The following is a 15,139-nucleotide window of genomic DNA, read 5'->3' as shown; positions in this document are numbered from 1 at the left end:
ACAAAGAAGAAGCCATGACTTAGGGCCGGACCGATGAGATATGGTAGACTAATTGGGAAAGTGGGGTGAAGTCTTATGTTACTCTTGGCATCTGGGGTACATTTTGCTTACGTGCTGCTAACAAGCCAAAAGTCCAAGGTTGGGAAAGCATGCCAACCAATTAGAGGGTCTATGTAGCAACATGCTATACAATGTTTCAAAGACCAACCGCTGCCATTTTTCTGCTATAATCAGTATTATATGTATTTAGAGGTAATTTGAGGCATGCCTAACAGATAAGGTGCAGCCAATGATGTTATTAACACCTATAAACATGATAGGTATATATGTTCCCCTAACCAATCCCTCCCTTCAATAGGTTTTACAGTTTGCCATGTAGGATGATGTCATAGCTGACGTACATTGAGATATAAAAACTTTGTATATACAGGTTTGGGTGTGAGTGTGTGGAGTACAGCTTGATGTTCGGCAGATTGCCCTACTTTATTTTATGCTGATAATAAACTAGTACTTTGCCATATTCTTTGAGTCTGTCTTGTTATTTGGGTCCAAGATCGTTAGTGGTAATTCCATCTAGCACATGAGATGCTTCAAGGTGCTAGAGCACAACATCAAAAGTGAAGTCACTCATATGTTAGACCTGGGTTGATTGAACCTTCCCATAATCTTCAGTAGTCCCTTCATTTCTGTTCATAAAACACATATTACAGATTTGAGATTCTGCATGGACTACACAGGGTTCAATGGTGTCACAAAGAAAGCAATGCCCATATCATCCCACAAACTGATAAGGTGGTGGACAAGATGGGTGCTGTAACATTTTTTGAGAAACTTCAAATTGACCTCTGGTTACTGGTAAAATGCCTTAGCTAAATGTGCAAAGGACAAGACTGTATTCTCTAATCCAGAGGTCATATACCAATTCAACATATTGATTTTTGGCTTGAAGAACACACTTCCCACTTTTTAAAGGATGATGACCATGAACTCACTTGGTTGGAGGACATTTGTTTTGCCATGTCTGGATGAAAATAGATTTCTTCAGCTGAAGTTAGGAAGCATATATTAGCCACCTTAAAATAGTGTTACAGATCATGTGAAATGCTAATTTCACTATCAAGGCATCCAACTGACAGAAAGATCAGAGCTCCATTGTCTACCTTGGAGATGAGTGATGGAAGGCACAGACCCTCCAGAGCATGATTCAGGCAGTTCTAGACTGAGAATCCCCACTACATAAACCTATTGGAATCTTTTATGGGTTTAAATGGTTACTGTAGAAACTTTGTTGTTGCACACTTGATGGTGTTCATCTATACCAAACCTCCTAAAAGATTTCTTTGCACAGAGCAGTGCCAAAATGCATCCGAAGTACTAACTGATGCCCTGTGTCAAGTCCAAGCCCATCATTGTCCAGTCTGATGCATCAGAAGGAAGGATAGAAGCAGTCTTGTCTCAACTGGATGAAAAAGGCAGAGAACACCCTGAAGGCTTTATAGATCGCCAGCATAAAGTAACAGACCAGAGGTGGTCCACTGTTGACAACAAGTGCTATGTGATGGTTTTGAACTGTAAGGCATTGCAGACGCTACCAGACAGGGTCCACCTTCGCAATCCAGCCTAACCATAAGCCTTTAGGGTAGCGTATGATCATTAAGGGAGAACATTCGAATTTGTGTTGGTTTTCTCATTAGTCTGCATGAGCTTGACTGCACCATTTAGCATAGGTTTGGGATTAGTCATAGGAATACAGTGGACCTTCTAGAACATTTCTCACATTACAAAACAGAAAAATCCCATTGCTGATTACCAACCCTGGTACTAAACTTGGGAGGGCCCTCTGCGAGGTTCAAAGTTCTAACCTCTACATTTTGTGAGAAGAACGTAAAATGTTTGCTTTTTCCTGACTGGCTTACCAACCTTTCTCCCCAATGACACCTACTGCAAGGTCTCAACAGGGACAAACACCTGAGAGGCCCACTGAGAGGCCCTAAGTCTCCCAGGAGACCCGTAATAGGTAATAGTGTGGGCTCCACTGGACGGTGTCAGATTATACTTAATTAAGATTCTGATGAGGAAGGATGAGGAAGAGCATGCTGCGCACTGGGGTGTTCTAAAAGGAGCCCCATGCTAAAATGCAGTCCAGGGTCATGCAGCTAAACTGAGTTCCCTATGAGTGAATGAGACGCACATGAATCATACGTGGTCATGGTCATGGCTTCTGCATGCCTTAGATTCAAAAGGGTTTCAGAGGAAGGATCAGATCCGTCTGGATAGCTGAATGTTTTCTGGATTTCTGTCTGGAATCCACATCTTGAGTAAAAGCATGGGAACGTTTGAATGGTTGGGTGGCTGACAAAGATTTGAAACACTGCCCCATTGTGATGGGGAGCTGAGTGTGTCCTCAGCAAATGGGACCGTAAGAAAGCACTGCTTCCCGGCCTCCTGCTAGAACCAGTTTGACTGGGATGCTTTGCTAGTGTCTGTGGTCACACATATTTGCAGTGACCAGAGGGAAACAGGGAACCAGTGATCCCTTCCCCTAATCAGGCGGGTGTAGTTGGGTCCCCTACTGCTCATCCCTACATGGACATGGCACTTGCAGACATGATGGGATGCCCTCAGACACCTCCTACCCCTGAGGTTCAGCCCGTGCTTCACATTATAGGACAGGCACGTTCACTGCACTCAGCTGAGGAAAGAGGCTGTAGAATGAAGTTGTCCACCGGTTGTTCTAGTGCAGTAAACCCATTTGATTATGGGTATCAATGAGATGCAGAGACATAGATGATGTTTTAATGAGAGTTTTTCATTTATAGCCAATAGAAAGAAAGGGCTCTACACGGGAACATAATAGGATGTTGTCTCCTTAGGTTGGAAAACAGACAAACAATCGTTCAGATGGCTTCTCCTTAGTTGTTCAGAAGTAGGTAATGATTCACTCTCTTTCAAGGTCTGAGGTCGTTTTTTCACCCGTTCTCACCAGCCCTATTGGTGTTGTATTCTTCTTTATTGAGGCCAGATGAGGTCGCCCAGGGGCAGCTCCCAGATACTCTACAGATTTGGTGGTCACTGATAGGAGTGCTATGATGGCTATGGTCAGTCTCGCCTGTTTCTGCCCTTTTTTTAGAAGGTCGATTGGAGAATCGGAGGGAGGGGCTTCCACCTCAGATTCTGGAACTCACTGGCAACTCCTTAACCTTCCCTTCTGGCTATCCTCCTCCATGCCCCTGCCTGTCTCCTATCCTGGGCTTGTTCTCCTTTCCTCTTACTACTAACTCCATCTTTGTACCTGATGCCTGTCAACTTCTCCAATCTCTGCAGTGTGAATGTTCTCGCCTCCTGCTGCCACGGGTCCACCAAATGTAGGGAGTATCAAGATCTTCCCTCTCTGTCTCCGCCTGTCTGGGTTTCTCACCTGGCCTTCCTTTAACCTCAGCGAGGTTTTTCCCCTTGGGGTTGTCTTCCTCTCCTTGCTCACTCTCCCATTGCTGGGATATCTTCCTCCATCCTTATTAGCTTTCTATAGCCTTAACAGCTCCCTTGGACTGTGAGGTACTTTCCTTCCCCCTCCTCCTCCTCCTTTATCTGGGACTCTCTGGCTTTGGTTCCAGTGCGGGCTTGTTCTTTTCCTACTTCTCTCTCTCCAACATCTGGCTAACTCGCTCTCCCTTGTCTGAGGTATCTTCCTCTTTAACCTCTGGGGAATATCCCTCCTCAACTACTGGGATATCAATCTCCCTAAACTCCGAGTTATCTCTCATCTCAATATAAGGTTACCTCCCTGGTATCTCTCTCCCCTGCCCTCCTCTGATTGAAGCGCTGCCTTCCTTCCTCCTTACTGCTCCCAAATCCCCTTCTCTAGTCTCCTCATCCCTCTTGCCTCTCCCAGCCCCCTCCGATTCTCCACCCACGTCCAAAGCACTTCCCTTTTCTTCTCCAACATGCTCTTTCACCTGGTCTCCACTTTCTCCAAACTCCCACACTACTTGGTTTCACACTGGGTCATTTCCCAATCCTCACCTCTTATCTTTCTTCTCCTCCTTCACCTGGGGCTCTGCAAACGTGGTTCCAATCGTGGCCTATAGAGCTTTTCGGCTTCCCACCTCAGGGGTTTTGCTCTATGCAACCACTGGGGAACCTTTCCCTTCAAACTCTGAGGTATCTTTCTTCCCAACCTCTGGGGTATCTCTCATCACAACCTCTGGGGTTACTCTCTTCCCAGGTGCTGGGCCATCTATTCTCCTAACCTCTGGCCAAGCTCCCATTTCAACCTCTGGATTATCCTCTGAGCCTCTCCCATCCTCCAGGGTATCACTCTTCCAAACCTCTGTGGTATCCCCCTTGCCAACCTCTGGGGTATCTCTCACATCAAACCCTGGTCTAACTCTCTCCACAACCTTTCGGATATCTCTCTCCTTTAGCTTCCTCTGATGTCATTCCCCTCCTCTTTCCTGCTCCCAAGCTACCATATCTAATCTACACCAGCTCTACTCATCCTCGTCACCTTCCTCCTTACCACCAAACTCGTACTAAGGTGTATCAGTAATGCAGCCGTAAGGGAATTACTGCCACTTTACCACTGTTTTTCCCCACACCAACGCACTCGTAACATGGCCCACAGTCTGGATTTGCCTTCTCTAAAATGAAAAAAATAGTCACCTTTGACAATAATTGCGTGCACAGTCCTAACTCAGGGTCTTTCACTGTCGTAAAGTGCACTAACATCAGTTTCTTCGGTTGCAGGTCCAAGGTTCATCGTCCCATGTCAAATGGTCAGAACCCAATATTGCAAGCTGCCTTGGCCTTTGGCAAGTGCTCTTTTTCACCAGGTCTTTCTATTCCGGTTTGTCGTGACCTGTCGGTTCTGGAAATAGTAGCCTCCATTCCTTGCCGGTGCCTTTTTCTGGTGTACTGAGTGTAAGGTTGCTGCTAGTGTCCTTGGGTTACCTAGCTTGACATTTATTCGTGGCTTTGAGATTATGACACCCGAAATAAAGAGGCAGGGAAACCAAACACCCCAAGAACTGTTAACTGATTGTGGGAAAACATTCTGGTTTAAAAGCAGTTTCAAAAGTGAGATACATCGTTGGTTTTAGTCGAGAGGAAAAATGCAATAGTAGAAAATGATTTCATGACAACACCTGCATTTATTTATTTATTTTGACATTTTATAGCATAGTATTAGGGCATTTGAGAGTGCATGGTAGCAGCAGCTAGACATGTGGGGTATGCCTTCAAGTGGGTTGCCTATGCCAGGCATTTGATGGTATTATTGGGGAATGTGGGGCTGCACATAATATATGACGTATTGGCTCTGTTGTTTAATTTGTAGGTACTGTAAGGTGCATTTAAAACCATCAAAAAGGATTGTTCTTCAGCCACCAGATAATTGTGTACGTGAAGTTGCACACGGAGGTACATACCTAGGTGAGTTGGATATCAACTCTTTGTGATGTTTTAACAGTCTAAATTACATTTTCTGTTTGTTAGAGCAACACCCAGATATGTTAAGTTGTACTGCCCTCTAGTGTCTTTTAATTCAACCACAGGGTGCAAGCAAAACATGATCGCCCAGACACAAGAAGGAAGACAGGTCGATGCTGCAGCCATTTATCTTCACATTCAAATGTTTAGGTTGTCCAAATGGGTATATATGATCCATGGTTATGAACACTTTAATGTTAGGGTGTGTGTTGTGAAAAATTAAATAAGCACCAAGCTGAGTGTGCATTATGCACTTAGTGATTGAAGCATACAACACATTGATCAGAGACCAATTTGTCAAATATAAAGATCAGACATCACTCTTAGTTGTCCAAAATGTTCCTTGATTGTATGCAAAAGAGCCAGGAACCCTATTTGGTGCTACTAGTTCTCTTTGACTTTTGCATAGAGGTTTTTCAAAAGAGTACGATAGGAGTGACAGACTGTCCATCTTGAATGATACGACTCTATCAGAAAATCATTCGACTAGCTATTCTAGGTTTTGATATCCTTTTCTCAGTAAGACAAGTGTAGCATTCTTACTATGTATACAATATATATTGGTAGCAATCATTAGAAATGATAATTGAAACTTTTTAAAAAGGAACTGTTAACAATGCTAGTACAATTAATTAATTTGTTTTTCTTAGTCTCTTTTGCCAAGAATAAATGCAATGGGTGTGATTTTAAACCTTCTACCTGCCATGGCGCCATATCAAAGCCTAAAAGCAAGGCATAAACCCATTTTAGCCTTGCTATGCCACCCCAGGAGATTCTGATAATGTGTTGCAGGCAGAGGGGAGGCAGGAGGGGAAAGCAGTTTCCGCCTCACACTTCCCACGACACCTCTAGAATCTCTCTGTTTTACGTCAACTTTAGAGTTCATGCTGTTGGAAAACTGACATATTCTTATGAAATCTACCTGCAGTTAGCGCCTACTAAAAAAGCAGGTGGATTCCATAGGAATCCGTTTGTAATTGTTGTCTGCAAATGGTATTTACAGGCTGCATTTACTTCTTTACAAGATGGAGAGTAAAAGTGAATAGTAAATGCAGTTCTTCTCTTTCACCTTTTCACTCCACTTTGCAAATGTTGAAAATTGCATGCATGGACCCAAAAAGATAGAAGTGCTAGTATTGACAGTCCCCTGCATGCAATCAGCATGTATTTTAAAATTACCTCCTATTTTGTCTCTCAAAATGCCTTTTCTATTTGCAAATGGGTGATAGCACCAGATGACCTGGCTTCTTTAGGAAGGCCCATTTGAATGTTTCCCTCAAGATAGGTTAATCAGGTTAATAAGGAAGTCTGGCAATTCCTCTTGGATCTCCCCCTTTTCTCATATTGTACACACATTGCAAGGCAGCTTATTCGCCTTCCTTCAGATTCATATGAGACATGTAAAGTGTTGCCCATAGCGTGGCCAGATTCCCTCCCAGGTCTTAGTTAGAGTTCCACGAGGCAGACCTTGGAAAGAATAATATGACTTCATGACCACCTTCTCTGTAAGTCACAATGAAGGCTCCTAATTGGATCTATAAAGCTATCAGGCACCTTTGCTGCAACCTCCCCTTCTATCTATGTGGCTAAGTATCTATTCTTATGTTATGTGGCTAAGTATCTATTCTTATGTGGAATCATGTACCGCAACTATCAATGTGTTCCTTGGGCAGCTTCACTGTAACCCTCTTAAGTAAGCCCTCTTATTCTTCAAGCTTTCAGCGCCTCGATGCCCGTGGGCTGTAGTGCGCTTTACAAATACAAATAAATAAATAAATAAAATTACTCTGGGCACACAGATTGCAAAAAAGGTCAGTCACCTCCTCCAGACCATTAAATAATTCATCACATCGAACCGTAGAAATGTTATGCCTGAAAATGAAAAAAACTAGAAGAAGACTTAAGGGCCCTGCCGGAACCTTGCGCCCTAAAGAGCTTTGCAGAACAACGTGTTGACTAGTTTCAATAAATGTATCTGTGCGTTAATATATTTCCTACACTACTGAATATTGTATAACGCAGGGCAACTATGTGGAAAGAAAGACATATTGTGACTAGTAATTATGCTATGATGAACTGCAGGAAAATAGCAACAATGTATCAGTGATGAATGAATTGTGAAATGCCTCACCTCTGAAGTAAAAATCTGATTGAGCCAAATTTAAAAATTATACGCTATATTATATATATATATATATAAATATATATATATATACACTAACAAAAAACGTTGTTAAAGGGACGTTATGATTAAGTTGCACTAGCAAAAACCTATGAAATTAAATGTAAAGTAAAACCGAAAACCCCCAGAAATTCGCCAGTTATGGTAAACTAAGCAACCATAACTCGCGCCACCACTGTGTAGTGCAAGGAATGAAAACCCATGACATCAAAAATGACATCGGTTTTACCTGTAACCATAACGTCCCTGTAACAACTTTTTTACATTGAATTTTGCTAGTGCAACTTAACCATAACGTCCCTTTAACAACGTTTCTCGTTAGTGAATTTCATAGATTTTTATTAGGGCACTATAAACATAACGTTGCTTGAGCATAGTGTTTTTAACAATGATGATATGTTTGTAGTACCACACCTTCACCATAACGTCCCTTTAGCAATATTTTTTGTGGCTGATTATGACATAAAGCTCCTTTCAGAGTGTCACAATGTAAATGCCAATGAAGGGAGGCAGTGTGACACGCATTGTATATCCGCCACACAATTGTGTGCTAAATGGAAGGAACTGTGGTACTGTGGAAAACACTGCAATAGAAATGTGTGGCTGTTGAAACAGATGGTTCTGTCAAGAGTGCAAGTGCGCATAAGCAAGCACAAACATTATTCCAATGCTTCCAAAAAGGGCAACATGGCAATGTGTCTAGAGCATGCACAATTTGCAAATGCAGTAATATCAACAGGAACGCTATTTGTAGGGAAAACTGTCTGTGCTGTGAAACAATAGATTACCGTTTGTACAGTATGACAATGGCACAAGTTGTAAAAAGACATAAATACATTTCTTCACAATGTACCTCACTTTCTCCATTTCCGGACCAAATAAAACAAACGCGCCTACATGGGTGTCTGCATAATGGGATACAAAATTATGCAGGAGATTGGAGACAGAAGCATTACCTGGCCTTCTGCCTCCCTCAGCACAAACAGCATTGAAAATCGTGTTACATGGTGTTCATTTGTCCCTCCACAGTCAACAACAATAACATGATCATGTTAGAGCATCACCAAGTCTCACACAGACAAACCAAAAGCAATCACTTCAGTGTACCTGCTCCATACGCGTACAAACCCACATGATACACTCCACACATAACTTCCACCAGACTCTGTTTTCCATGCACTGTCAAGTAATGTATGTACAATGTGAACTCCACACCCAGAAAGTTTATTGTGCAATCTCGTGTCCTCCACAGTCCCAAATGTAAGGTGGCCATGTGCAAAAGGGGCATATGTTACATGTACAACCCTGCAACTGTCACGATTTGCACAGACTTTTCCAGGTGTGTGCAGGCTGGAGTAGGGGAATACATGTCAACTAGGGTAGGGGATGTCCTTTGTAGTGATGGCTCTGAAAAAAAGCTGTTTTGTTTTAAAGTTTTTAAACAAATTCTATATTAATAACTCTTTTTTCAGGCTTTTTTTTATTTGTTGCACTTCGCCTCACATTTTAACAATACTGTCTTCAGTGCAGCCTGTAGATTGGAAAACCAAATGTCATTGCCACTAGGCGACAATGAAATGCCAGTTCCATTGAGAAGGAGGACATATCTATCACCAATGTTGTCATTGTCACAGGAGTACATCCGAGCAGCAGGCAAAAGGTTACACATGCTTCTGTTGATAAGACACCTTCCCACCTCTAGCTGCCGACAACATTCATTGGGATAGTTATATACTGGACTTGGTGGTATACCTGAGAGAAGCACCTTCGCAGTGGCAAAAATGTGCTGCACTTCTTTCATCATCTTTTTTAGTTGACGGTACACACTTGCACAAGCTATGGAACCCAAAAGCAATGCTCCTTAAGGCACTACCACAATGTGTACAGTACCGAAACTGGCCACTCGTCGACGCAAATGGTCAAAAGTACAGACAGCGATACCGCACCACAAAGTCTGCACTTCGTCCAAATTCAAATTGCCATTAAGGCCTCTTGCCATGGCATACTGGAGCAGATCTAGCACAAAGCGATCACCCACTATGAAAACGATACATCTGGCCATCTCTGCCTGTCTCAGTACACAGAGTAATGAAACAAAATATGGCTGCCGTTTCCTGTGACGCGCACTCTAACCACTTGATGGACAATTGCAACAATCGCATTTCCATTGGCCAGCATGTTCAAAAGCACAGAACGTAGCACGTGTGACGCGCAAAGTATAGTAAGGGCCGCGCCCCAGTAAATCATGACCAGTCCTTCTTCCCTTTCCACTATCCTCTTCCCACCAGGACCTTATTAGGTACAGCTAAATACTGACACACTCATCCACCAAAGCCCTCCAAGACTTCAGCATCTCACAATGTCAGTTCTCCACAAGACTTCAAAAGTCTTTTTCAGCCTGCACGTGTGCTGTTATTGGAAAGCATGTCCAGTGGAAACTTCAGTGAAACATTGCATGAGTTATACATCACATTCATCCACATAAACACCCTTCACTACAAAAGAAAGGTGTGGACTGATTTTTTGCAGTATGTTCACAACTCTGTTATAAGTCGCTCTGCCCACGATATCTGCCTCATACTGATGTTCCTCCCATCGCCTTCCATAAAGTAGCAATTTGTTCGTATGTGCGTTTGATTTTTTCATTTACCCATAGCATACACTATATCAGTGAAGTAGGAACTACGTTCTTTCCTTCCAACAATGCTACAAAAATAATTCCCCACTAACCCACCTACTACATAACTCGTAAAAAGAAGGCACTAAAGCCACCACTAAATGTATCTTAGCAACCTACAGTCACTTTCCAAAAGGTCAGTCTCTGTACGACTGTTGTGCTGTGTACACTGCACTGTTGCAAAAGGCCCTTTTAAAATCTGCCAGCTTCCACTCTGTGGCCTCTGCACCCTCAGCAACTCATCCTCATCCTTTTCGCGCTCTGAAACACCTGCGTACGAGCGTGATACAAATAAAATATCATATCATATCATATCATCCGTAAGAGGAGTGTGCAACTTGTCCTTGGCCTGGACGTCAGGTATCCTATCACTTCTAGACTAAAATGTCTGCAATACTTCAAAGTGGCTGCAAACAATAAACTAAAAGCCCTGTGCATTATACAGGAGGCCTTCTGGTCCCTGGACCTGAATACCCTGCACTGTGACTTCCTAAATACCTACGTGCTCCAGCTCTTCCCTCATCCGCCTAGTACTCCCTCAGGGTCAGTTGCTTCTACATGCAACCACATGGTGGTAGATGTGTTTCTTCTGTTGCGACCTCCCTGTGCAACACGTTCTCTGTCTCCCTGGACCTTGGTTCCATGTGTTAATATCCCTGATAAAATATCGCCATACAAAAATATCAACATATTTTTGCGCCGATATTAAGGCATGGAACTTGTGGGGGACACCCCCACAATCCCTGTATTATTTTAAAATGAGCGGGGGCAACCCGCAACCCCGCTCCCAAAAAACTCTAATATTATCTCCACTAAAAGTATTGCCATGGCCGTTCCTGACGACCATATATACCACAATATATTTGGTGGGATAATATTACCTGGACCTTGAGGAGAAGCATTGTAGGGTCTGAAAGCACCTGAAAGCCTTTCCATGTGCTTCTTATTTTCCCCCTCCTTTCCCCTACTCACTTCCTTACTGAAAAGTATTGTGCACTGCTTTCCTACCCACCCTATAATCTGTGCCCCCAGCCACCTCCCTGCCTACAGTTCCACCCCTCCACTGGCTTTCTACAAACCCCCGCACTTGGGGACTGTTTTCTATAACCCTAACAGTGCACTCACCACTTCATGTCTACACTTACCCTTGCACTTGCCAGCACCAGCCGTAGTTGCATGTATTTAGATTTTTTATTGTTCCCATATGTTGCACTTTGCCCTCCCCTTCCCATTCACTTGTGCGCTCTCAATGCCAGCTGTCATAGATGAATCAATGTCTCTGTGTGGCGCCTTGACACACTTGCATGTAGGAGCGATACAAATGGCACAAAATACCATAGCACATCATATCATATAATACATACACTACCCTCATAATAACATGATGCCTGCCACGTACCTTGTAAACTTCAGAATAAGGTCTTCCCACTGCAGTACATGCACTACAAATGTCGGAAAAGTGAACCCACAAAAGCAGCAGGGGAATTTATATTAGCAGCGTTAACCAAGTGTGTGCAGTGCATACATACACACAGGATGAATGCCCCTTACCTTGCACACTTTCACCATAGCCTCCTACATTTATCAGTACCAACAAACCTTCTGTCACAGTGTTTATGTACATACCACAACCACCCACCACATTGCCCAATGGTATAGCCCCCAAATGGCCAGTGCCATAGGTGCCATCCTAAAAAGAGCCGGAAATGCCACATCTAATCCTTAAAGTGCTGGGAAATCCGTGGCATTACCGTGCTAGAAACTGGAGGGGGAGGGAGTTCAGGGGATGTTAGGGGTGTTTGAGGGTGGGGGGTGGGTGAGGGAGGAATTTGAAACAGGGGTGGGGACTGTGTCTTTAGGATTGTCTCTAAGAACAACTAACCATAATGAACCTTTAAGCATGTTTTTCAGTCAATTTAAATGCATTTTTTTTTATAACTAAAGGTGTTTCACTCTGTCCCAGCACTTTATGTAATTTATAAAAATGTCCTCTTTAAAATATATGAAACAGCTATAAAGTTCCTTTAGCATATATTTTGCAGCACATATTGATGTCTGACACTTTGAGCAACACATCCTGTCACTGGTGCAAGTTATGGCTTAAGTGACCGGGGCAAGTGGTTCAGCCATGCCCCAGGCCTTACGGAACTACCCACAATAGCCTCTAGACATGTTGCAGCCTGGCACAGTGGCTACCATACCATACCATAATGAAATCATGGGCCACTGTCCACGGTTTGTGGCCATGACCACATACCCTGGAGCGTGAGGTTCAGAGATGTTGCTGTCCCGCCAAGCAACCCACAGTAGAGATAGGGCCTTGACTGCCGCCTGACACATTGGTCACGATACCTCAATTGTGGGACCGTGGGCCACTGTCCATGACTTTCATCCATGGCCACTAGGCGCACTCTCTGGGCCATGAGATTTAGCCATTTGGCCTACCTCACAAATCCACCCACCGACCATCTTGGAAAGGCTAAAAATCAGTCAAATAAGCAGGCAATAATGGGAGAACTTGTGCTTTCAAAATAGCAAGGCAGCTGCAGGCATTAAAAAGCTTCAGGTATTAAAAAGCATAACTTTCCAAAAATAATATAGACCCGACTCTTTGGTGTGGTTTTGTCAAGGGGGGGTAAAGTTCCAGGGGGGCTTTCAAACTTTTCAAAATCCACATAGACTTATAACTGGTTATTTATAACATGCTTTATACCCAAAGGTTTCTAAGTGCAGACCCGGGAATCAAAACTGTGTGTTGCTCCACGTGATCTTGCTTCCAAGACAAGCGCATTGCCCCTGACCCACCCTCCCGAGTATGGGAAAACCATTTTGCTTGCGGCTGCAGCTCGAACCGCTGAACGAATTTGCACCAAACTTGTGCAAGGACCGGAGGCCTGGTCCCAAAAGTGTGCTTTTACACATTTGGTGTGAATCTGTCCTGATGCGGAGTGCTTCTTAAAACACATTGCTAACATCTGAATGCCTGATTGGAAAGTCACATCTTGCTGTTTTTGCCTTTTGCTAAAATTTTAAATCTTGCTGTTTTTGATAGAACGTCAAATGTTGCTGTTTTTGCCTTTTGGTAGAAAGTCAAATCTTGCTGCCCATTGCTAAATTCTCTGTATTTTGCTTGTATGCTGTTGCTTCTCTGTAACTTGCCAGCCCAGTGACCTCACCACTCTCTTTTATCCCACACCTACCTGCCTTAGCCCCCCCCAGCTTCTCCATCCTCTCCTCGTTTCCACCCCAACGGCGCTTTCTGTTTCTCCTATCTTTCCCAACTGCTTCTCCATTGACTATCCTTCCCTTCTCACTAAGTCTGGTAGGAAGAAATTCAAAAAGGATATGTTGACCTCTAACCCTGGTCTTCCTATCGTTGACACCTACTCCAATACTTCCTCCATACAGACCCTCACTGACATCCTCTTTGTAGTTCCTTCGCCAGATCTATGGACTCTTCATATGATCTCTGTGCTCTGTCCTATCTCCTCCTCTCCCATTAATAGTGGAACTGGCTGGGAATTTCTCATGGCTTTCTTCGACTCCTATAAAGTCATCATTAATGTCTACCTTAATAGCACTGTCATGGTCCAAGGCTCTCAAGCAAATCTCCTCCTCTTTGATAGGCGTTTCCCTCACCTCATCAATTTCCTCTCATCTCCTGCTGTCCCCTCCTCTCCCCCTTGGCTACCTTGCCCTCTCTCTCCTCCTCCTCTGCCCCTCCTAGGGCTCTTTCTCCTCCGCAGGGCGTACCTCTGATCTGTACCCCTCCCCGGAAGGTCTTTAAGGCTGGCAACCTTCTTCATATTGCCATTCTCAACTCTCACTCTGCTTTCAAACACTCCTCTGACATCTGCCATCTCCTTAAAGAACTAGACCTTGATGTCCTTTGTCTTACTGAGACATGGTTCACGGCCAGCACTGTCACAAGCTTTGACACTCTCCTCCCTGATGACTACAAGATCCTCTCCGCACCCAGATCCTCCCGGTCTGGTGGTGGGTAGCCCTGATCTTTCCTGAGTGGATTCCTGTCTCTATCATTCCCACTCAGACCTACACCTCTTTTGAATGCCTTGCCTGTAGGCTCTCTCTCTCTTCTATCCATTCTCTTACTGTGGCTACCAGCTACCGGCCTCCTGGTCAAATCACCTAATTTCTCTCTGAGTGGGGGGACCTCTCCTCCTCCCTCCTGGCCTCTACCACTCAACTTCTCCTCCTCAGTGACTTCAATATCCATTTAGACTCTCCTTGTTCCTCCTCTGTACTCTTCTGTGACCTCTGCGACTCCCTCTCCGTGTCCATCCTGTCCATCCTCCCCTTTGGCCCGACTCACTCTGCAGGGCACACACTCAATGTCTTGATCTCCCTGACCTCCCCTTCTCCATCCCTCTGACTACTCCTCTCTCCTGGAGCGATCATTCCCTCCTCTCCTCTCATCTCTGCCTCTCTTAACCCCAAGTCAAGCCTACCCCATCACTGCCACCTACCCTCTCGGACATCTGGCCCATGAAGCGTGTGTCAGTTGAGGCTTTCACCACCACCTTATCTTTCCCCACCCCTTCACCTCTGGCTGTCTCACATCCTGACACAGCCATGTCTGTGCTCTACTCTTCAATTCCTGATACTCTTGATGCTCTTGCCCCTGTCACGAGGATCAGTTTGAAGTCCAAAGCCATGTGCAATTCCTGGTATGACTCTGACCTAGCTACACTTAAACGTAAGTGTAGGATGGCTGAGAGGAAATGGAGGGCTTCTTGTTCATCCTCTCACAAACTGGCATGTCGCCCGCTCCA

The 15,139-nt window shown here is 44.2% G+C and overlaps 1 long non-coding RNA gene across 1 annotated transcript in view; it reads left to right on the top strand.

Annotated features, from left to right (window-relative positions):
- Positions 1-15,139, top strand: part of LOC138471966 (uncharacterized) — a 492,884-nt gene that overhangs the window by 67,071 nt on the left and 410,674 nt on the right. The window contains exon 2 of the long non-coding RNA XR_011268540.1: positions 5,336-5,430. This is a non-coding gene — a long non-coding RNA (uncharacterized lncRNA). The remainder of the gene's footprint in view (positions 1-5,335; positions 5,431-15,139) is intronic.

This window comes from Ambystoma mexicanum, chromosome 8, assembly GCF_040938575.1.
Source record: "Ambystoma mexicanum isolate Mex_15411 chromosome 8, UKY_AmexF1_1, whole genome shotgun sequence".
In the NCBI taxonomy this organism is placed as follows: domain Eukaryota; kingdom Metazoa; phylum Chordata; class Amphibia; order Caudata; family Ambystomatidae; genus Ambystoma; species Ambystoma mexicanum.
This window is presented reverse-complemented; position numbering and strand designations above follow the sequence as displayed.